The following is a 23,418-nucleotide window of genomic DNA, read 5'->3' as shown; positions in this document are numbered from 1 at the left end:
TTTCATTTCAGGTAAAGTTCTCTCACCAATCTTGCGCGGACTTGTAGAACCGTAGGATATTCGGGAGATAGGTTTGAGCCCGATTCGGTACTTACTGCGCAGTTCGCATCTGAATACCCATCGGGAAAAAATTCATGTTCCAAGATCCAGGCGTAGGATCCGACATGCATAAATATGCGGTGAGGCAACCAACGAGAATGAATGCCCGTAAAGCGGGAGTGAGTTTACGCAGCCCAGGCCGGCGTCATCCACTTACCAAGCTCGACCGACCCACGGACATACACCCAGACGGAACCAACGAGCCAAGCGAACGTTCGGGGAAGATTTATATTGAGAGTTGGCCGAGTTTCCGTGGATGTCGACGGAACTGGTCGGCGAGGTAGCTATTGATTTCGAATTTATTTCCAATGGCGGCAACCGCCGGTCGGCATTCGGACGGGATGCATTGAACAACATTCGCCCGACAGCCACAACCTGGCTGTTTGATGCTTCTGCTACCGGTAGCCGGACTGGCTGCCGGCGTTCTGTTGTGCTCTGCTCCTCGTCTAGCGGTTCCTCCATCAACATATCCATCTACTCGATGTCTGCCTGCTTCTTCAATCTCCCCATATTCCTGTTCTGAATACGAGACGTAAATCCACGGGAGGAGACCGCCAAGACGAAAAACGAAGGGAAAAATATTCCGGGAATGCTCCAGAAATAAGTTATGATCTGAAATAGGTGATCTGGGGTCCAGATCCACCGAAGCTCGCAGGGAGCGCACGAACAGTATACGGAACCGAGCCATTTTTTCAAAGAAATCCGCTTTCCCGTGGTGCACCGAATGCTGAATGCAAGTCTTTGGGAGGGACTGACGACGACGACGAAAGGAGCACGGTTCGTCTCTCGGCCGGCCGGCTGGCTGCTCGGTCGTCGGCTGGACCATCGGTCGACTCCTTCATTCGCGATTCCGCCTTTGGGAAGAGAGCTAATTGAATCCTCGATGTCTTACGTTGAAAATATATTTTGTTCTCATTCACGTGGCTGAGGGTGTGCCTGGCCGATGGACTCGGTCGCTCAACCGCCAGCCCATCGGCGAGATCCGGTTGGCTGAGGAGGCCCCCCGAGAGGCGACTGTCGACAAGGATTGAACCCCTCCGACCACTGCGCGGTCTAAAGGGAGAGAACGGCGCCAGGAGCTCTAGCCTGACGGAAAAGACGTCAATAATTCTTTTCGTCACATTAGAGAACCACGCTCGGGCGTTGCGCAAGGCATTAGAGTGGGGACCTGGCTGAGCGGAGACGGATCTGAAAAATACCCTCTATGTCCTCGGCGAGCGAGTGAGTGAGATCCTCGAGCGCTCATTTTGTTCTGAGTGAAAGAAAAAGGAAAGAAGAAATAAGTGGGCGAGCACGGGATAGAACACGGCGAGAGTGTGCAAACGAGGAAGACCGAAGGAGAATGACTGAGCGAGCACGTCATCACCGATTCTAGGGCGCTATTTAGACGCGGTGGTCTTCTTAGTGGCATGCGGAAAGGAAAAAAGGAAGAGGAAAAATTCTAGGGTAGAACTCAATTGTACGGAGGGAGCCCAAAACCGAGACGTCGACGACGACGGGGCCGATGATGATGAGAACGAGCCCTACGAAAAGGGACGCAATCGCGCCGACGAATGGCGGGATCCTGCCAAGGAATAGGGAAGCTTGTTAAGATTTTGTCGTCGCCCTGCGCCATGGGCTTTGCTTGAGGTTCGCTCTGACTCCAATTGCTGCTGTTGGCGTCCGTCTTCTCCGTGAGGAAAAGACGAGTCGCAACGGAATGAAGAACGAAAGGGGTCCTGTGCGAGGGGAAATTCGAAAGGGGGAGGAAAGCGAGGGGGGAAGACAGCGAGAGTTCGTAAGAAGTTTCCCTTAGTCGAGCCAATGTTGGAAAATTCAGACTGAATCAACCGCTGCCATAGCCGACATTTGGAAACGACAGGATCGATTCATCTCCGTCGAGAGGAAGTCGTCCACACTCTCTCATTTGGCCCTTATATTTCTTTCCTCCGCTCACTTCCTATCTTCCGTACATTTTGGAACGTTTCTCCAATAGGGAAACGGTCGAATGGTCAAACGGACCAGCTGACTTCGTCGAGGGTCGGGTATTCAGCTGGTGTGTCGTCTACCCTCGTTTCCTCCAGACTCGCACGTCGCGCGCCGGCGACTGCCGCCGCCAAAGAATCCATGATGACACCTCGGGACATCGGCTGACGACCTCGTCAAGGGAGCGTGAGGAATTTTGATTTATTCCATCTTGTTCCCTCGCAATCTGCGGGACTCATCTGAAGCTCTTGCTCCATCCACATGCACTCAGGAGCACGTATCGGGTGCGCCCCGTTGTGGTCCATATTTAGAACAGCGAATCTTGGATGGTGGAGACGGATTACGTCTCCCAGAAGATCAGACGACACTCGAGGGGGTTCCACTACATGCACATCGAGTTCACGATATCTCTCGAAGAATCTCGGATTGAAAACTCTCAACTGATTGGGCTGATGACTCCCCGAATCCCTGGCGAGGTCCGCAGCCCATATGGAGGAAGGGAAAAATTAAGAGCTTTTTCACTGTACGCGATTGATACTCCGAAGCACAGCTGATGACAATGTGTGACTTCGCGGCTGAATTGACTGCCAGAGAAGGTTACAGGGGGGAACAGAGGGAGAGAGGCGCGCCGAATGAGGAAGAAAGGACTAAGATACATTTGGTTGATTCAAATCTGCTGCAGCTACTGCTGACGACGTCCATTTGGCGGGTGCCCCCCTCCTTCAAAGGAACTCGTGGGGGTCGGTTCCTCTCTCGGTTGCTTGCTCCGTTCCTTAACTGACTGACTTACTGGATGGCTATTCTATTCATTCACAGGGCGGCTAATTCCACTAAGTAGGTGCGGGGTGCCGGCGCGATGGCGGGGCATCGACCCTCTTGTAGTCGAGGGACTTGCCAGACAAGCTCGAGGGGGAAACAGCCATTTATTGAATTGTGGACTCAGTTTCGAACGAATCTGCCAAAGAACCGTCGGATTCTCGAGCGCGAACACTCATCAATCGGAATTGGTGACAGATTCGACTCTTCTTTTCTCGATCGGATGGAGCTCTTCGCAGAGGTGACTTCTGAATTTCGTGATACGGAAGGAGAACCTTTGAACCTACCGTGCGGAGGGTTCGGATCGGAGCCAATTATATCGCTGCCCGGAATCCGGGTCCGAGTTCCGAATCTCTTTTGATTTGTTACGTGTGCGCTTGATTTGGCGCACGGATTGTATGAGAATAAGGAGCAGGCAGCGATGAAGCTCGGGCCGCACTGGACGCATAAGAAGTAAACGAAAACAGAGAAGTCGGACACTTCGGGGGGAAGAAGACTCTCACAAGCCGCTTAGTTCCCAGTTCCCGGGAGAACATGACAGACGTTAATCGGCTTAAAAACAGCAGACAGCAAAGAAAAGCAGATAGAACTGCCGGAGGAGCGAGAGAGAAAGAACTCAGTTTATCAATCAGGACACAATTTGGTCATCCGGCCAGACTGAGCTGAGCGTACTCCCGGACGGATCGGATGTTCCACACTTGCTCCGTGACCTTTTTCAGCCAATTGTCCGAGCCGAGATGCAGTCCTCGCAAATTGGCGACAGAGGATCGGCTGCAGCCCGACAAGCGGATCAAAAGCTAGGTGGAGTCGAGAGCGAAAACAATTCAACGGAATGAATCGGGAAGGAAGAACAAAATAATCAGAGCCCTGAGAAAGGAGGGAGTGGCTCGAGAGATAGAGGTGTTGCTCAAAGAGATCCGATTCGGGAAAAATAGAGGGGAAAATGGGAGCTTGAGAACAAGTTCTTCGGAGAAAGAGAGAGGAGGAAAGAGGGCGAGCTCCGGAGGCGCGGAGGGGAAAAACGGATCGAAGAATCTCGAAAAGAACTACCGCAGAAGGAGTGTCGACAGCCGAGTCGATGACGCCGAAGATGTACAGAGCGAGCAAACAGTAATCAGCACGGGAGCTCAACGAAAAAGGACATTTTCACGGCGATCATATTGTGTTATATCTCCCCCATCGCCTGTCGTCCGCTGCCAGAGGGTCTTTGTGTGTTGCTGAACGGCTCATCAGGCCTTCGGCCAGGGTGGTCGCGGTGATGCGAACGAAGTCCCCCCCGCCGTCCTCCGGTTTTCCCCCTGACTGGCTCACATGCTGGATTTACTGCGTTTGACTGCCTCTGCCGTCGCGGCCGCCGCCGTCCTCACAGCCGCTCCCTGAAGTCTGCTCATGGCCATTTTAGTTTTCACCCTCTTCTCCCGGACGCCCACCCGACAGCTGTTTGCGGGTTTCGCTTCACCGAAGAACGGCGGCCGCGATGGCGGCAAACGGCCTGTGTCACTAGCTGCAATCGGTCGGAACAACACGGGAGAACATCAATAGGACAACACAGACGCGCTTCACGATCTTTCTCGGTGCCTCTATGTTTTCTCTCTCTTTTTTTTTAGACTCCGGATCGCTTGTTTCTCCCCTTCCCCTCCCCCGATACTGGCCCCGGGAATCCCTATTTCCATCGCTAAGCCTTTCTGGCCCCTCGACTCCCCGGCTCCTCCATTGAAACCCCTGACCGGCCTCGTCTCTGTGGCGACGCGTCGCCGTCCGTCGTGAGTTCCACCGCTTCTGATCGGTATGAGTTGTCTCCCAGAAGCTCCGGAAAACTCTTGACGCCCCCTCTCGCATCGATGCGCTCTATGCGATTGGTTGGCTGACCGAAAGACAGCCAAGGCTCTGATTCGCAGTCGTGGAAGCTTTTAGCCGTAGCGACAAGGCCCGTCAATTCGATTTGTCGTCGCGGACGGTCGGGGCTTAATAGCGAAGCCTCGATACAGTTTTGAGAGGCATAAATTTCGCCTGCTGCCATGTAGATCGTTCGCTCCGCTGGATAGCTGCCGCTGCTGCTGCGGGTTTCGCTCGAACGGGAACAAGGCTCGCTCTTGTTGCGTTCGCCGTCACTGTCTAGAGGAATCTCTTCAAGTTTCCCTCCCCAAAACGCAGGTCTCGCGATGTCGAAGCCGTGTCGCTGCTGAGAGACCCACCCGGTATATCTTGTTATCTTGTTGCCCCTGTCGCACCCCGCTTGCGTCGATGCTCCTCCGACGAGACACCCACCCGCTTGCTCGCAGGCTTGCTTGCTTACCAGCCTTCCTGCTTGTTCTTCCGCTATCGCGTGATCGCTAATAATGAAACAGATAACGTCTGAAGCAGCATGCCGTAACAGATTGAGTTGAAGGGTGTCAAATGAACTGTAACCTGTCTGTTAATGATGACAGCGATGAATAGTGGATCCCGATGCGAGGCGGACACTCCCGACGGGAGCGGAAAATGATCGTTGAGGTCAGAGAGCGAGTATCGGTGAGCGCAATTTCGGTCTTGAAGGAGCCCCACGATCGGAACTTTTGAATTTTCGGCGAAGCAGCTCCCCGGGAAGCCTTTTTGGACTACGATTCAATCAAATTTATTTCCCCACCGCACCGAGCACCCCGGAGTGCTTTCGACTCCGAGTCGGGAATTCCCCCCAATTCTTGGGAGATGGAGCTATCTCTATAGGAAGAAAAATCAGGACACGGCGCGGGTACCGTCATCCACTACTTATGGAGAGGTCGTTGAATCGAATTGAATTTACAATATATTTCGGTGCGCATCCTTCCCCTCGGAGCGTGCTTCAAACTTCTCTTCCACCTCAAAATGTCGAAGTTGGCCTGAAGAGACGAGCGCGCATCACAAAAGCGGGGGGAAAGGGGCAGGAGGGAAGGGAGGAGGCCCAGGGAAATGTTCCTCCGATGAGGCGAGACGGGATCGGAGATCGAAAACTTGCCTCGACCGACGTTGAAGAGGCCATTTCGCTTGTTGTCAAGATGTCGGCATAGTCGTCGTCGTCGTTTGGCAAGCGTGGCAGCAGTGCAAAGAAGCGGCAAAGGCGAGCAAGTTGGCCCTGTCAAGTCTTGTGCTCGTGAGTGTCTGGCTCCGAGGCTGGCTGCTCGTGTGTTTGTGTCTGTGAGTGCCTGGGTCGTCCCGGTCAGGCAGGAGTTGCGACTGCTTGTCGCAACGCCAACCATGCCGTCCGCCTCGTGGGACGCGGCTCTGCGGGTTACAAATGAAGCTTGCTTGCCATTTACCACCTGTGGTGGTTTCAGCTCTCGCCTTTGTCGTCTGCCTGAAGGTCGCTCCCCGGCTCTTTCCAGTCTTTTGTCTTCGAACTCGATGGCAGACAAAGGGGGTGAGGGGGTAAGGGGGCGAGGAGGGGAGAGGAAAGAGAAGCTCCGGAAACGACGAGATATCTTCCCGTCAGCCGGAGATTTTTACCGGAACTTCGACAGACTGAGGAACGTAGTCAGCCATTACAGATTGTTGTTTCTTCTCTTGTGATGGCGGTAGTGGGCGGCGGCACTTCAACAATTTGAAGCCGTTGCTACGTGATACGACTTCGAACGGCGAGATTAGGGATTAAGCTGAGGAGTCTGCTGCTGGCGTCGCCGTCCTGCCGTTGCTTCCGCCGGTGCTCCGCGTTCTTTCTCCCCTCTTCCTGTAAAGAGGTAGAAGGAAAACGGATCCGACTCCGGCGAGCTGTTCTCACTCATCGGTCGAGCTTCGGACGGCACGGCGACGAGTGCAGGTGGGCCCCACGTTTCTGTACGTCGCACCGCACTCCGTCTTCTTCGACTTTTTTATATTGTCTCTTTTGAGCGGGCGCCAGTGATACGGGACGAGAGCAACGACGGCTGCCGCTCGGAGCGCAATCAGTAGACGACGCCATCGAAGTTAAGCAGCAGAAGGTCCTGGAATGCGGAGCGGCACGAGTCGCGGGAGCACAAGTCAGCAATATCATATAGGCATCGCTATTCAGGACGAGATACAGTTCTCCTGTAAGTAGGCCGCCGTCCACTGATACACGTACGCCCGCACGCTCATACACACAAGCATCGGAAGGAGACTAGCGAGGAGCGAGCTTAAGGGGCTTGCTCCCTTTCCTTCGCTCCTGACTGACTACCGACAGACTCGTCCGTCCGTCCTGTCGGCAACGGCAGCGCCGGATCAGAGAAGACTTAGATCTCAGATTCATGGCGCCGTTCCTTGCTCCCCCTCCCTTACGGAGCTTCTTGCCATCTATCCGTTAGTTTGTGTTACCCTCCATTGCTCGATTCGTTCATCTATCTCTCCATCAATTCGTCCCTTCATTCATCCATCTCGGATAGCTACGGTGTGCGGCGATCAGGAGAACGCAGGGGAGCGAGATATCCTCCCGTAGTAAAACAGCAATAAGTCCAAGTTAGCGTAGCGAATTCACTCACAAGCTGTGCTTTTGAGCGGATGATGTTTCGATCCGGCGGGAGACAAGCGTCGACGAGAGCGACGGAGTCAAGCCGAATCGGCGGATAGAGAAACAAAGGATCCCGCTCTGCCCCGATCCCTCTATCGCGGGTCCGCCGTCGTCGGTACCCTTCTCTTCCCGCTCCTCCGTTCTCCTCGGCTTTCATTTTCTCCGTCCTCGTCGAGCTCCATTCGCTCAAGTTGCTCTGGGCTCGCTGGCATAAAACAAGATTAAGCAGGTATTCGGACTGGCTGCGCGGACGAAGCCGGCTTCCAGAAATGGAATTCGTTCCTCTGACGGAGAAATACTCGTCGCCATGTTATAGAAACTCGAATCGGAGCCGACCGGCGACAGAACGGAAATCCCGCATGACCGGATCCGAGTCAAGGGGAGTCGGGCGCGGAATCGAAGCAGTCGTGTGCGTGACACCGAGTAGTGTTCGTGTTACTGTGTGAGCTTGTATGCTCGTCCTGGTGTATGGATTGATGTCAAGACGCGTGCTCAAGTAGCTCTCCGGGAAAGAGCCATGCAAGAATGGCTCACCGAGCTCGCCTCCCGGGAAATACTATCACAGAAAGCGATACCCACCTAATGAAGATGCGACAGACCCGATGTCGCTCAGGCGGAACGGTCAAATGCAGCGCCACACAACCAAGGTCCCGCTCCTCATCCCATCCCGTCCTTGAATGATTATGCGGAGGACGACGGATTCCGACGCGGGACGACTCGTTGCGAGCTTATTCCCCGACCGGTCGAAAGATTCTCATTGAACTGCCGTCAAACTTAGAATCGGTCGCAATACTGAACGGTCAGTGACCCTCCGTCTGCTGGAGCTGCGCTCGCCTGGAACGGGATAATTCCCCTCTGCGCCCTTAACATAATTAAAAGATGCAAAAAGCCCTGGATTCCCCGAGGAGCGGAGCTTATTTTTTTGTTTACGTCATAAGGTCAATTGTCGGAGGGAGCTCGGCTATGCGACCGACCGGCTGACGTGTATCTATGTATATAAGAACGAGCGGGTGACGGTCGGCCTGCGAGGGAGAGCAGCGAGTCTGTGCGGGGACAGTCAGCCGAAGGTAAGCCAAGTGTGCGGCGAGTCTTTTAGGAATAGAAGCCAGCCAGCGAGCAGGCAGGCAAGCAGTTTAAGCAATAATATCGTTATACATTGCCTGGCTGCGGACGTTCGGATACCGGGGCTTGTTGGAAGGGCTCGTTGACAAATGAGAGCCTCCCGTGACAGCTAGACTAACAGCAAAACTAAGCACGGGGGCAGGCAGGCAGGCGGCTAACCGACCGAGGAAGCAGGCAAGCAAACAAACTAAATAACTAATCAACTAACAAAGTGATCAACAGACTCCGTGGTGATGAACTCGAGACTTACACGGCCGGTTCGATCTGTTACCGTCCGTCCGGTGCCTGATGGAATTATTCCTCTCCGAAGACGGTGTGGGACGAGGTGATGATATCATTTGACGTATCCTGGATTTCGCTCTCTCGAACACTGTCTTTCAGTATCTTCGGCTCTAGCTTGAGGTCAAGTCTTTCGTGGCATCACGATCTTCCTTTCCGGAAACTCACGTCCGCGCAGTTTATCCACACCCATGGAGAGAGGGAGAAAAAGCGTCGGCTGGAGGAAGTTCGGTCCAAGCGGGGATACCGTGTGTCGTTGGAAGGTGGCCAGCGGTGGGATATAAAAAGTGGTCAAGGTACATAGTTGTTGGGGACAAAACAACGAAAGTCTGGACCGAACGGATCGGTGGGAATATGCGGCTACAGTGTTCATAGGCCGAGAGGAGGAGATAGCGCTGGGAAGGTCGGACGGGAACGCGGAACGAACGACGGAGGAAGATAGAACCAACAACGGAGGAAGAGTACCATCAGCAGTCGACCACGAGCCACGATCAATTGGGTAGATGTGAGTCCGTCCGCTTGAGGGTTTGCGAGGGAGTTTTGCTGTGTATAAATATGCTAGTAAGCCGGCAGCTCAGGCGGTCGGCTTCTTACAACCGATTCCCATCGGGGATGACTGTGATTGCGAAGGGGAAACAAACCAACTGTAGACTGACAGACTAACGCACATAAGGACGGACGAAGATCGGAACACAGACAGACAGAACAACAGTGTTGCCTGCATCCCGTCCCCTGGTTCCTCGACCGGTTGCTCGAGCAACCGAAGCCCGCGCCGGAATCGCGAACGGAGAGGGACGAGTCTGCGGCTGATGTGTCTTGTGGAGGCTGTCGGCCGCGCTAGGCTTACAGTGTCTCTTTTTTTGGGCTATGAAAGATTCCCTCAAAGGAAAACTCGATCTCTGGCTATAGTTTCAGATTGGGACCTTCAATATCCTATAAAAAGTCTCGACATAGATCTGGCGCCGCTGCGGTGATATTAGAGAATGAGGAAACTCGGTCGCTATTGGTGGTCGCGCGGCTGATTCTGTGGTGGCCGCTCCCGCCCCGACCGAGGGCAGCCTCTACCGCCACCGCCGCCACCATCACGGAGAACAAGCGAAACCAAGAAGAAATGATTCTGGGAGAATCTACTGGGAGCAACAGGGTCTTTTGAGACGCGGGGTCGCGCTCTATTGACGAGAAGCTTCCCCAGTCGTTGCTCTCCCTCATCTCCCTTCAGTGTATGAAACTACCCGGAGCGACTTTGTTTCTCGACGTCCTTTTTTCCTCCTCCTCTCGAGACTCCCTTCCTCACTTCATCTTTGTCCTCCCCTATCTTCTGTATTATCCGTTCGTCGTCGTCGTTGGACCCGCGTCCTGGGGATAAGTTCGCTGACTGGCAGTGAGTCAGCCGACAGGCCGGACAGTTCCGACTAACTTGATTTGGGAGTGGACCTTGTCTCAATTACACGCCGTATTATTTGCGGGGCTCCTTGGATCGTATCCTTCAATCGTATCCATCGTCTCCTCAGCGTCTCTTTCCGACCCATGTTCTCACGTTCGGCGCAATTAGCGGGCATACGATTCTGGCCGGCAGGGAGTGGCGTTGGAGAATCGGGAAAATTCGTTCCGCGATACGTTCCGTGGCCGGTCGATTTCGCGAGGGTTTCCCCCAATGAGCCGAAGAAACGTATTCATTGTTGACTTTGTCGCGAGATGGAAAATCGATCCGGATTCCTGATGACGCCCTCCGACCCTCGGGCAACAGCCTCGGGCGAATTCCTGCGATTTCCGGGTTTCCAGCTCCCCCATGCGGGGAGAAAGTTGTTGGAAAAAGTCAGTCAGATGCTTTGCCGCGGTTTCCGAGCGAAAGAAGCTCATTTCTGGATATGTTTGGTGGAAACGTCGCCAAAGAGTGAGGAGCAAAGGCTGAAGGGAGAATTCCTTCTTCCCGATGGCGACTGTCGGTGCCCTGCGACTGACGTTGAGTCAGATCTGTCCAGTTCAGAGAGCGATGGGAACATGCCCTCCGACTGAAGTACGGGACGACTTGGGTGTTCGGGTCCAACGAATGCGATCGAGAGCCGGAAGGGCCGCCTGAATTCGCATCCTCAACCACTGGGAATGGGCTCGCTCGTCGCGCCCAGATCGCGCAGCCCTCGCTTAGAAATTGTCGCGATGGGGCTAACTCAAAGCTCCATCTCTGCTCGTATCGCATTCGGAGTGACAGATATGGCCAAACAACTCGACGTCGGCGTCGGGTCTGCATAATTCCGATATGGATTCGATTAGGGTCCAGGGCTCGTACGACGGAAAACGAGACTCGCGCTGCTCTTTTCACAACAATTCCATTTTCCCTCGGAGGGCGATCCCGAGCCCTCGTGATGAAGTGTACGAGCGTCCCCGCGAAGCCCCTCGGATGACATGCAGGCGCAGTTTTGAAGTATTCTGTGGGCAGGCCAAGTACGGTATTTATTGCAGTCGGCCGTGGCTCTGAAAATGAAGAGAGTACTGACCAGCGGCAGAAGCGCCCGCCCGGGGTGGGTAGCGTGGGAGAGGAATAAAGTTGTGCCATTGAGTCGTTTGCGACTTGAGTCGAGATCTCCCGCGGGGCAGTGCCTTGCCGGACTCCGACGCGACCCTTGGCCCTACTAGTCCCCATTGGAGCAAGTCAAAGAAAAGAGAGAAACGAACCGACCGACCGGCGGCCCGCTCGCTCGCCCGCCCGCCCGCCGGGCCGAGGAAAAACAGTCAAGGCTATGGACGGAGCGAGGGAGCTATTCAGCCGAGAAGAAGAAAAAAACTACAACATGTCAAAAGAGTACCAACCCACCGGGCCGGCTTGAGTCGCCGTCTGTTCTCGTGCCGCCACCGCTACTGCCAGCCAGCTAGCTGGCTAGCCAACCAACCGAGCAAGTCGGAAAGGAACGAGGGAAAAGAAGGGTGAAACCGAGGCGGACGTACAAGGCCAAAGAACGAATAAGGCGAGCAAACCGACGCGCGGGGGGGCTGGGGGGCGGAGGACAGCATTGAAGAGCGGGACGAGTGTGGCCAACGAAAAAAGACGAAAAATAAAAGCCCCAACCGAACACAAAGGACTTGGAACTTTTGTCTCGGCCGCATCAGACGACTCATACGAAGACATACACAACGAACAAACGGACCCACCGGGTAACGAGCGATCTCGGGCTCGAGGGTCTCCTCCGTGTCCTCACTGGGTCCTCACTCGGTCGGAGGGGGGCCGTCGCGGGTTCGGTGGAGATCGCGGTTTTGGTGGCTGGGCGAGTGACGATTGCGTCCCTCACAGATCACCTCTCGTTCGTTTTTTCCTCGCTGCTATCTTTCTCGGCCGGCCGGCCCGCTCGCCTCACCACCACCACCCTCGGCGCCGCTACCACGCCACCCCATCAAGCCGGGGCAATTGAGGTCAAGAAAATCCCGGGCGAAAAACGAAGCCGTAGAAAAAGGGAGAAGAGAATCAATCAGATCTCAATGAAGGCCTTCGATCCCCGGCGCTGCAGTAAATGACCTGGGTTTGACGTTGGGCTCGCTGCTTTCGGGGACTTGCTTGGGACACCGAAGTACGAACGCCTCCCGAAACCTATGGACACCTCGCTTCGTATTTTCTTCTTTCTCCCTGACGATTGCTGTCTCCAACCCCGCCAAGAAAGAAAATTCTACGGAGCGGGAAGTACGTGATCGAATTTCCCCCGGTATATCCATACGTGAAACCTCTTGTGTGGTCCAGAACAGGGGTCCCTCGGGCGGAAAGCGACGAGTCTGCGTCTTCGAGGATTCGAAACACCGATGGCGGCTAGTTCCGACGTCCCCGGAGCTGTGCTATCCTCATGGACGTGTCCGGTCAGATCACCTCCGCACCTTGACAGCCGTCCACTGAAAAGGTCAGGGCTCGTCGTACGGCGAGCAGCACCGAAGGACCGATTTTCGGTGCTGATCCCATGATCACAAATTCATGGATATACAAGAGGCAGAATTCGAGGGGATCATCGTACGAGCCTGGGCCAAAATGAAGGTGGCATTGGCTAATGAGAAACGTCATTAATCCTTCCCCGCCCCCCCTTGGGCACTGCGGTCAGACCTAAAGGAATCGGCCTGCAGTAAACGCGCGATGACTTGGATCGGGGGACGCCGAGAGGGTCGGCCCCATCCTGGGCCTGGTACAGGGGGAAACATTCTCTTTCCCGAAACGAAGCCCGAATAGTAATGCCGACGAGGCTGAATTGACGTCAGCTCGCGGATGGATAGCGACCCATCCATCAAGCGTGCCATCTATCAAAGCATCCTTTCTATCCCCTCGCTGATTATTACCTACATCTATCCGACGGACTGGAAGCTATTCCGTCGTCAGTGTATCGAATCGATTTGTCGAGAGGAAGGGGCTCTTCAATGGTGGTCGTCGAGATTGAACCGCGGTCCAGCGAGCTGCAAAGATAATTGACATCTGTGGCTCGTTAGCTTAGACCGCGACTCTGTTCGGGCATTTCCTGTCGAAGAAGACGATGGGGACCCACGAACGAATTTACCGCACGATCAGGAGCAGCGAATCTGGGTCGAGATGTCGTCATGTCTCGCCGTTTTGGAGGCATCGGGTTTTTCATATCCCGTCGAGCCCGGTGCTCTGGTCCCAACGATCCGACGATCGATCTTGAGGAATTCGCCATTCGAATTCCCCAGTGGGATCATCCCTCACTGATGACGAATGCGATTAATTCTACGACGAGAGGCGTTCTCCGGTAATTCCTTCAGACAATACGGCAACGACGACGACGACCCCGTGAGACTGACCTTCATCGTTCTTCGTACGTCAAAGGAACAGAAGAGGAATTAAATCAGAAAAGGAATAGGGTACGAGCCGTCTCGAGCGGCCCGCCACGGCAAAATCGAATCAGAGCCGCCGCGACGACGTTATAGAACACTGAGGTCCGAGGGTCGTCATCAATGCGCATCGTCGTTCACGTCGGTCCTGGGCTCCTGGTGGGCAGGACCGCAACATTTCTCTGCTCTTGCTGATGCGGCAACTGATTCGGCAGCGGCTGCCAACGGTGCCTGGTTGTGAGACACGCCATTCCAAATTGGACGCGACGTATGTCAAATCTAGCAAAAGCTGTTCCGCCGACACAGGCATACCAACAGACACACACTCGGAAACCGTTCGTACGTACGTTTGCTTGCTTGCCAGTGCGGCCGGGAGCGAACATGCGCACAGACACACGCGCGCAGAAGCCACGACGCACACCCTGCTGCATCCAATCTGTTCAAAGTAAACGCGGAGGCCATAAGGTCGGAGATCCGGCGGATTGAAGCCGTCCCTCGCTTCTCTATTCGTCGTTGGTGATTGGATCGAAGAGGCATGATAGAGGGATCGAATTGAATCCACTGAACACGTGGTCCGACCCGAGGAAGGAGGAACTTCTGTTGATCCGACCGACCGACCGACCGAGTGAGTGAGCTCGCCGTTCCTAGGATCAGACACTCGAGGTCGGTATGATATTTCATTCAGCTAGACTGCGGGTCTCCAACCGGAACTTTTGGAAACTTGGGATGTTTCCCCGCTCGTGGATCACAAAGCTGATATTGGAATATTGCCCGCGCGGGCTCTGACGATCCCGAAAATCCTGATAATAATCAAAACTTGCGAGCTCGTCAGCCCGCTCGTCACGGATGAATTTTCTCGAAGCAGGTGCTATTCAGGCTGGAATCCGCCACACGAGCTGGCTAAAAGAATCCCGTGGAACTTCCGAGCGGCGAGGGAGAGAGCGAACGAACGAACGAGAACGTCATCATTAAACGCTTTGTTTGAGCGTTCTTTTAGCGGGATGCGTAATTATACGCCATGATTGACGCCCGTTCCGTGCTCTATTGTGCGGACAAGCGAGCGCTGGCCGAGCTCGCGGAAGGCAAAGCAAGCAACGCGAGTCTCAATGTGTTCAACAGTTCCATCGCAACCATTTGTCCATTTCATTCATTCATCGCATCGCTCTCTTTTGCTCCTAGAGACCATGAGCGCGAACCCTGTGTCTGCCGGGTGTGTCGCTTTCGTCTCGTTTTTTCCGCCGGCGCGGCGGCGGCTCCTCTCACGAAATTGTTTTCCAATATAATGATATCGTGAGTATCGAGGGCGAACTCTCCGCCGATCTCTGTCCGGCGTCTCTGAAGGAGTACTTCTGCGTTCTCCGCCCAGGAGCGAAGACGTGCTGCTTCCCGAGAGGAAAAAAGTCGTAGTTCAGCATAATCCGTCCCGAATATACGGGGAAATGCATGGCTGATTCCCCACTCCTCATATGAGCCATGAATACCGCAGCCCTGGACGTCATTCCCTTGGGCTCCCCTGGGGTCCGTTCTTTTCCATCCCGGGCTTCTTCTCGCCTTTGCGTCGGAGTGAGTCTTCCGACGCTTCAAATAGCGGTGTCGTGTCGACTCGCTGCCGGTTGTGGGGGCTCGATGCTCGCTCTGCGTGGATTCGCTGGCAGCGGCTTTCGCCACTCGATATGTTGTCGAAGTAAACAAACAGCAAACGCAGTGCAAGTGAGCCGGTGGCATGGCCAGCCCGCTCGCAACCGAGTCAGCGAGCTGCCGATAGACCACCCGCCCGCTTGCCGCTTGCCGACCCGCAACACCAAGAGTCAAACACGTTGTTAGCCGGGGAGACTAAACGGTCCCGCAAGCAGCAGCACGGCGTCCGTGAAACGCCTGTTGGTGAAGTCAAATCCAATTTCTGAGTTCCGCACCGAAAGAACCACTGTTTGCGGTTCTTCCGCCCGGTGCTTGAGATGGCCGGCGTGGCGCGCGGTCGTCAAAGTGGTCGTTGGTTGTGAGCTCTGAACGGGGGTTTCCGGCAACAAGCGCGCGAAACGAGAGCGGCGGGCTGGCCGGCCGACCGACCGAGTGGGAGGGCTCGCTCACGTCTGGTCTGGGGGCGGAGAGACCGGACACGGTGGAAATTCCTAATCGTGCGCTCTTTTCCTCAAAAAAAAAATTGCGCCCGCATGAGTTCACTGAGTGTTCGCCATAACGGCCGTGCTCCTCATCCTCGGGGCTAGGGGTTGCGACCGACGTGGGGCTTCCGTGGAGCTTCTCCGGAGCACATGAACGACGGCAGTAGTGGTTGTAAACTCGGCGACTTCCACCGGCGCACGGCCGTGACTATTGCGGCCACTATATGTACCTGCCCACGTCTCCTCGATCGGTCCAGCCCAGATCGTCGGGATGGGTGGGGAGGAATGTGGGCACGACGGGAAGCAGGAAACCCATCGTACTATATCTACGACCGTCCCGTAGAGCAGATACGTATAGCTACCTCGAACGCTATGAGAGCTGCCAGCAACTCGCAGTCGGAGAATCCTCCATGAAGAACACTAAATACGGAAGCTATCATTTTTCTCAGAGCAGCACGAGACATCCCCGATCGTTGCTGTTAGAGACCCTCAAGTTTCCCAACCCCCTTCCTCGCCCCATGTCGATACGAGATCCGGAGCCCCAGTTCGGGAGCCCCGTCTATGTCCCTGCTCTCGGAGGACTGCGACGGCAACGAGAGACGTGTGGGTCCCTGAGACCAGGGGACGTAGGGTCGGGAACAACGGGGGCCGTATACGGTCTGGAAGAGCGAGGGAAACCGAGCATCGGGGCCGGAGACGACTGGTTTTGGACCGAGAGGGTTTTTTTCGCTTGGGAGGGTGGGTTGGGTTTTATTTGATTACGGAGATAGCTCACAGCAGAACTCACTCAGTCCTTCTGACGAGTGACTTCAAGCAAGCGACCGCCAGACTCTCCGTGAGTCCGAGTTGGATTCCTCTTGCTCGTTGTCATTGCACCCCGCCCCCCTCCGGCTCGAAACTCTGTTTCTCTGCCAAACGATCCTTCGTTCGACTTCGCCGACGGACGGCTGCGGGATGACTGTCAAGAAGAGATGAGTCCTGCGATCGCTGCTGCTGCTGCTCGTACAACCCGCCGCTGCGGTTGGCATATCAGGAATGCCTCATTTCACTTGAAATCATCTACCGAGAGAGCTTTGTGAGATGTTCCAAGTCTGATACGATCCAGATGCCGAGTCGTCGACTTCAGCGTCGTCGTTATTGCTTCATTCCACGATCAGAACTCAGTCGGTGGACTCGAGCGGTCGTACTTCGAACGACGACCTGAGGCGCTCGGCTCGATCAGAATTCGGGACATGATGCCATCAGCTGTGGGACGGGCCCTTGTTGGAGAAGTCGATGATTCCCCCGCTTCGGCTATTGCATACATCGTCATTGTTGCAACTCCCGGTCGCTGTCGCCGTCATCGGTCGTTGCTTGCCCCATGAGCCGGTGTTGACGTTGTCGTCCTTGACGCTGTTGGCATTGTCGTAGTTATAGACTTGCGAGCTTATAGACTGCGAAGACGTTCTGTGTAACAGGGTAATCACTCAAACACCAGCAGCTTCAGGTGCTGCGAGGAATGCGGAGGCAAACACGACTGGTATGTGCTCGGGCGGCTGCGTGCTTGCATCGCTGCCGGGGATATGACGACGACGAAGACGCGTTCAGCCAGAGAAAGATCGGGATACGCCGATGATCATAATAGAAATAGCTCGAGGTATGCAATCATTGGATGAAGGACATCATCGAGGCGCCGGAACCTCCCGGCAGCGGGGTGACCCGGCTCGCGACTTCTGCGAGTGTCTGGGAGATAGGAATCATATTAGGTACGTCGAAAGACACTCGCACGAGTCGTCCTCCGGGAGGACAAGGAGAATTCGTCGCCTCGTTCTTTTGACGATAGTAATCGACACGGGAATTTCGAGGACACTCGGGAGAACGGACCGAGTGTCGCTCAGACCGATCAAACTGACTGACTGATTGACTCACTAGAGTGACTGTCGGTCGTCGTCTCCAGATGGAATAGTCCTGCATTGCGAGCACGGTCAGGGCGGAGGATCGATAAACGGAGTTTTCTTCCGCGGGTTCTGCATTTTTTTCCGCGACGCGCTCTGTATCAGATGATACCTCCCTCTGTCGTCCTGATAATCAGCCCCGCGTTTGATTCTCTCGTCCAGACGAGGTGAAAAGAGGAACCGCAGGCTCCCAGGGTTAAAGGAGGTGCTCGCCGCGATGACTCGCGACTCGTTTTTTGCTTAAGGTCTCCCTTTCATTTCTCACCCACTAGACTCACGCCGTCTCTGTCGAACTCATCAGGTTTTGTTTGTGGGGTTAGGCATGAACAAACGAGTCGTTCTCGGCGACCGGCGGGGAAATAAGTAATGAGCGTATTTGAGATGAACGGAGCCGAGGTATTCGCGCATTTTTATGAGTTGCAGGCCGACTGCTCGCAAGCCAGATTGACGGTACACTGCCTCCAACGCGGAGTCGCTAACAAGATGTTTCGAAGGCGGTAGCTCGCTCAGTGGTTTGCAGACCCGAATTTACGGAGTGTTGATTACTGTACAGGATATTATCGAGGTACCAGACGCAAGCCCGAGGTCGCTCGCTTACTCGTTCGAGCCTGGGCGTTCTGTTGAATTAAGCTCCGGCTCGCCGGAGCGTCGGTCCCACCTGGATCCGTCCGAATTTCCCCTGGATTATTCCTGCGCTACCAGCGAAATTCCCGCGGAACGTTTCTCGAGTTCGTTCCAAAGTTTCCTCGTGGACGACATGTTTGATCGCCACCGTTCGAAGCCGGAGCGGAGAGGAGGCGAAGCTTTGAGTCGGAAGGAGAGTCTGTCTCTGCAACTCCCCAGGAGATCGAACCGCGGAAGGAATCCAGGAGTCGAGGGAAATCTATAGTAAGTGAATCTGGGTGCGCACACGACGTCGGTCTGACTGCTTCCCGACGAGGATGCATCTGTTGTGACAGAACGGCTTCAAATTACCTTCCGCCATAGCGATCTCTGTCGGATTGCCTCACTCTTTGCCCGCCCGCCCGCTCGCCTTCCCTCGACAGCCCGCCCATACCCGGACTCCGTCGAAAGAGATCAACTCTGGGTGATTCTTTGCTGCTATACATTCTAATGCAATGAGCGTTTCAATTCCGAACCGGAGTCGCCGAGGGACGAAGTTCAAAGTCTGTTACAATCTCGGATCCCTCACCGAGACCCGACGCCGGCGCCATCCGATCCAGTTCGGATTCGGGTCGGGAGCCCCTTCACAACTCGTCGTACGCGGCAAGCACCGTAGCGCGAGCTCGTATCGAGCCGCCTCAGGAGGTTGGCACCTCATCGATCTCGTTATTAGATCGATGGAATTAATTCAATTCCTTGGAGTCTCGATTGACAAGACCTTCCCACCGACTTTGGGTTCGACATTCAATGAGCACAACGGAAATTCCTCAGAGATTCTCCCCGAATATCCGAACTGGGTGGTCCGAGCTCCTGACGTCTCAGTACCTAGTCAGGAGCCCGGCCGGAGCGCCGCGGCGCCGTAAGAGTGAGTGGCACTCCCGGTCCGAGGAAATGGGTCTGTAGGTGATTTTCAACTCTCGCACTAATATAACTAGTCTCGCAGGTGCGCACCTTCTCGACGGAGGTTCGTGGGCACGTTGTCCCTCGCTTACGCTCGAACGTGACGTTGTTTTTCTCAGACCACCTTTGAATATTCTGCGAGATGGGTTCCATCCGAGTGACGTCGGATGATCGCTGCCGATCTAGCAGCTAGGGCCCCCTCCTATCCACCTACATACGTACCTACCCGCATGCCTACCTCGCCGCTCGGGCTCTCCGTGAGCTCGCTGCTCCACGCGCAAGATACGAACCCGCCGGTTGTTGAGTTGTTCAGTAGCGTTCTCACGTGGGAGTGAGCGACTCCATGGAATCCGTGCTCACAAGATCTCAAGCACCTCGGCCTCTGGTCACTGGAATCGCTTCATATTCATGACGGTCGATCTTCCGATAGGCTTAGTTTGCCATGCAGCAGCGGCAGGCTCAAGGGTCGATGAACGTCGGTAACCTCCGGGACGGCAACGATGGATGCCGTATCGGCCCTTAGCCTATTATACCGGTCGCTAACTGCGATTTCATGGCACTCCCCGTCGATCGCCCGCTCGGGTTACCGACCAGCCGGCGGCCTCGTCCCTATATGGATGTAATAGTTTGTAAGTGGCTGATGCATACATTTGTTTTCCGGGGGCATGTCCGAAACCTCGCTCGTCCATCGGCCCAACCAACAAAGTGTTCGATGTTTCCCATGGCCGCCGGTAGCACGGATGGAATCACCGTTCTATTTACAGAGTTCAGAACTCGATGTAGATGTCAATGTTGTCGTTGGTTTTCTCTATTGCCCCGAAAACTATATCGCTCGCTTTGCGCGGAACGACGGGAAATCTTTGTGTTCTTCTACTAGCGTTCCGGATATATTTGGAGCCTTATCGCGTCGAGCTGCGGAGTGGGAGGGAAACGGGACGGGCGGCCAAGCGGCCAGCCGGTGATTGCCAAGAACATCACGGAGAAATGACTCATCCGATCAGAAGCGACCCGAGAAAATGAAGGAATGAACGGAACATTTGCTCGCAGCTCCTAGCGAAAATTTGACGTAGAATACCGCGGGTTTCAAGGACCCGGTCCGAGTACGATCCTCATCTCAAAATATTTTCTCTCTTGCAGGTGAGTTCGAGGAGGCGTAATCCATTCGTTCAGCGGACGAGAACTCGCAATCGAGGAAATATCAAGGGTTCCCGAGTTCCCAAGACGGCCAAAAGCTCCATCCGACCGAGTTCCGAAATTTTATGTGGAACAACTCTCCGATTCAGAACTCTCGACTCGCAGGCTCGCTCGCTCCGCGGTTGATCCGACTACCGCGGAAGTTTTGCGCTTGTTTCCAAGTTACTTTTCCGCGCAAATGCAACGAAGTAGATTCGCATGCTCAAATGCACATGGAGAGACCTCCACCGCATCCTCGCTCTTCACGGTGGCAGCAGGTCACACGCATTGTGGTCGGATGGAGCAGCTTTTCGGATCTTTCGTAGAAAGCAGGTAGACGGCACAAGCTTCAAAGCGTCTGTCGCGGCTCGACCATTAGGCCGAATTCCGTTCGGACCGCTCGCTACCCGTTGGAGAACAGTGCTCTCGGTGGCTCTTCTCTCTCAAGGTCGTTCCTGGTCGACGCTTTCGCTACTCGGTGTGGCCACATCCCTCGCGGGTTTTCCACTCAGCGATCTCCCTGAAGCGTCCGCACTGGAAACCTACTGCAGTCTAAATTGAATATTGGTTTTCGATAGAAGCGAACGCTTCGGACGGAGGAATCGACCGTTGCAGTCAGCGAAGCAGTATTTTGTGAGGGGAGAATTTCACGCCTACTTCACAGTCTCACAGCTTGCTCCACTCTCCGTCCCTCATCGGATCTGATGGGTTCTGGACTTGGTTCGAGGGACTGCGTAGTCGGACCTCGCGACCTTAGACTACGAGTATGAGAATCCAAGCGGGGCGAATTTCGGGATCGTTCCCCATCCCGACGATCCCTCCTGTCATCTCCGCGCTTTATTAAAGTAGATTTCCGGTCATGAGGCGATTGCTCGTAGCGCGATCGGCATTTGCGCCCCGTCTTCGATCGATTAAAAGACTTCTGCGTTCCGACAGAGCGCGCGCAGGGAATCGACGCAGGTGCACGTCTTCAAACCGAAGCAGAATGGGAGCACAGAATAGAAATCATGCTCGGATCTAAGTGAATGACAAAGCCGGACAGAGCTCCCTTCTCGTGCTTGAACAGTCGAGAGAGGAGATTCAAAAGGAGGAACGAAGCAGGAAGTTCTTTCGTTGGTTTAGTTGGTGGTCGTTTGCTGGTCCACTGATCCGCTCACAAACCCGGCTCTCACCCAGGACGCGAACTTGCGTTTTCGCCACTGCAGTGGTCGCGGACTGAATTCTTGAGCCCACTCGAGTTGAGAACTCGCTCCAACTCGGTCAGGGAGACATTTGATGGAGGAAATTCGCCAGTTTGTCTCTGCTTGATTAACGTCTTCCTTTTTCGTTTCCTTGGGCGCTGCTCCCTTTCTGCTCATGCTGTAGCCCGAGCGGTATCCCACAGCGACGAAGCGGACGATTAAAATTTCCAACAATTTAACTACAACCGCGTCGCCATATCCCGTCCCCTTGCGTGTCTTCCGAGTGCGCGAGCGAGCGAGCGAGCACCCTCCCGCCCGTGCGCTCATCCATTCGTCCGACCTCGCTGCGAACGGGCGAAGAGGAAGAGAGATACATCGCTTGTAGTTCTTTGAATTGCTCTTTTCCTCTTCCCGGTCGTTGAGCCATTTTGCTGATACACTACAGCATCGTCCGTCCATTAATTGCGAACTAGCAGTGCGGCAAGAGGCGACCGATGGGAGACAGTGTGAGCGAAATGGAACGAAAAACATCAGAGGAAGAGGCTCACTCCTACGCATGGGGGTTCAGCTTTGATCGGGGTCACGCTTGTCACCCCCGTCTCTCGAAAGAACAATATTTCCTATGTTTCCTGATCCTCCGGGAAATTCGCGCATCGCATTTGATGAATCCGTGTACCCGTAGAAGTTCCTCCGACTCATCGTGAGTTCCGTCTCATGATGCGACGAATGACAGAACATGTTTGTACGTGTCCCATAAGCGATACGTGGAGAATCTCCGTCCCGTGACCTTGACCACTCGCACGAGCGAGCGTGTATCCTTCCTCTGCGATCTGCATACTTGAGGTTGTTTTCCTTCTCCATAGACGATACGTGTTTGTGTCCGTTTGTTCCTCTGGGCCGAAATGAGACACCTCCGCCGACTCTTCGTTCCGACCCGGAAAAACACAGTTAATTATTTCCCAAGGGACGATGCCGCAGCCTGGTCAGCGAAAGAGGAACACCGCGCGGTCGAGATACTACATACTCGCTTGACACAAGTTGGCTCGCTTCTTCTTCCTCCCCTGATGGTTCCGCGCACCGCGCACGTAGTGGGACTTCGCTCCCGCACACGAGCTTGATGTACCGATGTCGATGACGCAACAGTGCTGTAGGGAACGGCGCAACACATCAACTTGTCCGGGCACCGAAATGCGTAATCGATGAATCCCGCCTCGCCGCACATATTTCAGTCGAGCACATTCATAATGATTGTGTAACGTCTGTTGCCAAACCGCTCATTCGTCAGCGTAGTCGTCTGACAGTCCGACACGCGGAGGCGTGGCGATCATTGAAACGATCGGAAGCTTTTTCTTTACTCGCGATCCATCCATCCAGGAGGATGTAAAGAGTAAAGAAGGGAAGATCACATCGAAAGGAACAGAAGCAAGAAGTAACAGGGGATTTTCCGGCTTTTCTCGGATGAACAGTTCCTTTGGAGGGAACAAATTGTTTTATACCTCTTAGCAAATCCTTTCTTCGTGTGGTCGGACTATTTGCTAGGCGGAACGTCTCACTGCAAGGAGAACGGACCACCGAGAAGCGGTGGACTGGATTCGCACAGACCGCGTGTTCGAATCCTCTGTCGCTGACCCGCTCTGGATCGTCTCGGGCCCCGACTCGCTCAGCCAAGCCCTGCGCGATGATCAGAGCGACCGTATACATATGATCGGGCATTCGATGGGCTCTCATTCATGAATCTCCGTTTACGCGATCTTCGGATGTCAAAATGTCTTTCGGCCACTTCTTGGCTTATCTGATATTGTCCGTCCTCCGTCTGACAGCTCGCCTGCGCGCGTATGTGTGATCGTGTTGTTAAGAGGATCGGGGCCCGAGGC

The 23,418-nt window shown here is 54.7% G+C and overlaps 1 protein-coding gene across 1 annotated transcript in view; it reads left to right on the top strand.

Moving 5' to 3' along the window:
* Window positions 1–23,418, top strand: part of LOC114828331 (Down syndrome cell adhesion molecule-like protein Dscam2) — an 87,070-nt gene that overhangs the window by 16,167 nt on the left and 47,485 nt on the right. The window lies entirely within an intron of this gene.

Source organism: Galendromus occidentalis, unplaced genomic scaffold (assembly GCF_000255335.2).
Source record: "Galendromus occidentalis unplaced genomic scaffold, Mocc_1.1 scf7180000077480, whole genome shotgun sequence".
NCBI classification, from domain to species: Eukaryota; Metazoa; Arthropoda; class Arachnida; order Mesostigmata; family Phytoseiidae; genus Galendromus; species Galendromus occidentalis.
This window is presented reverse-complemented; position numbering and strand designations above follow the sequence as displayed.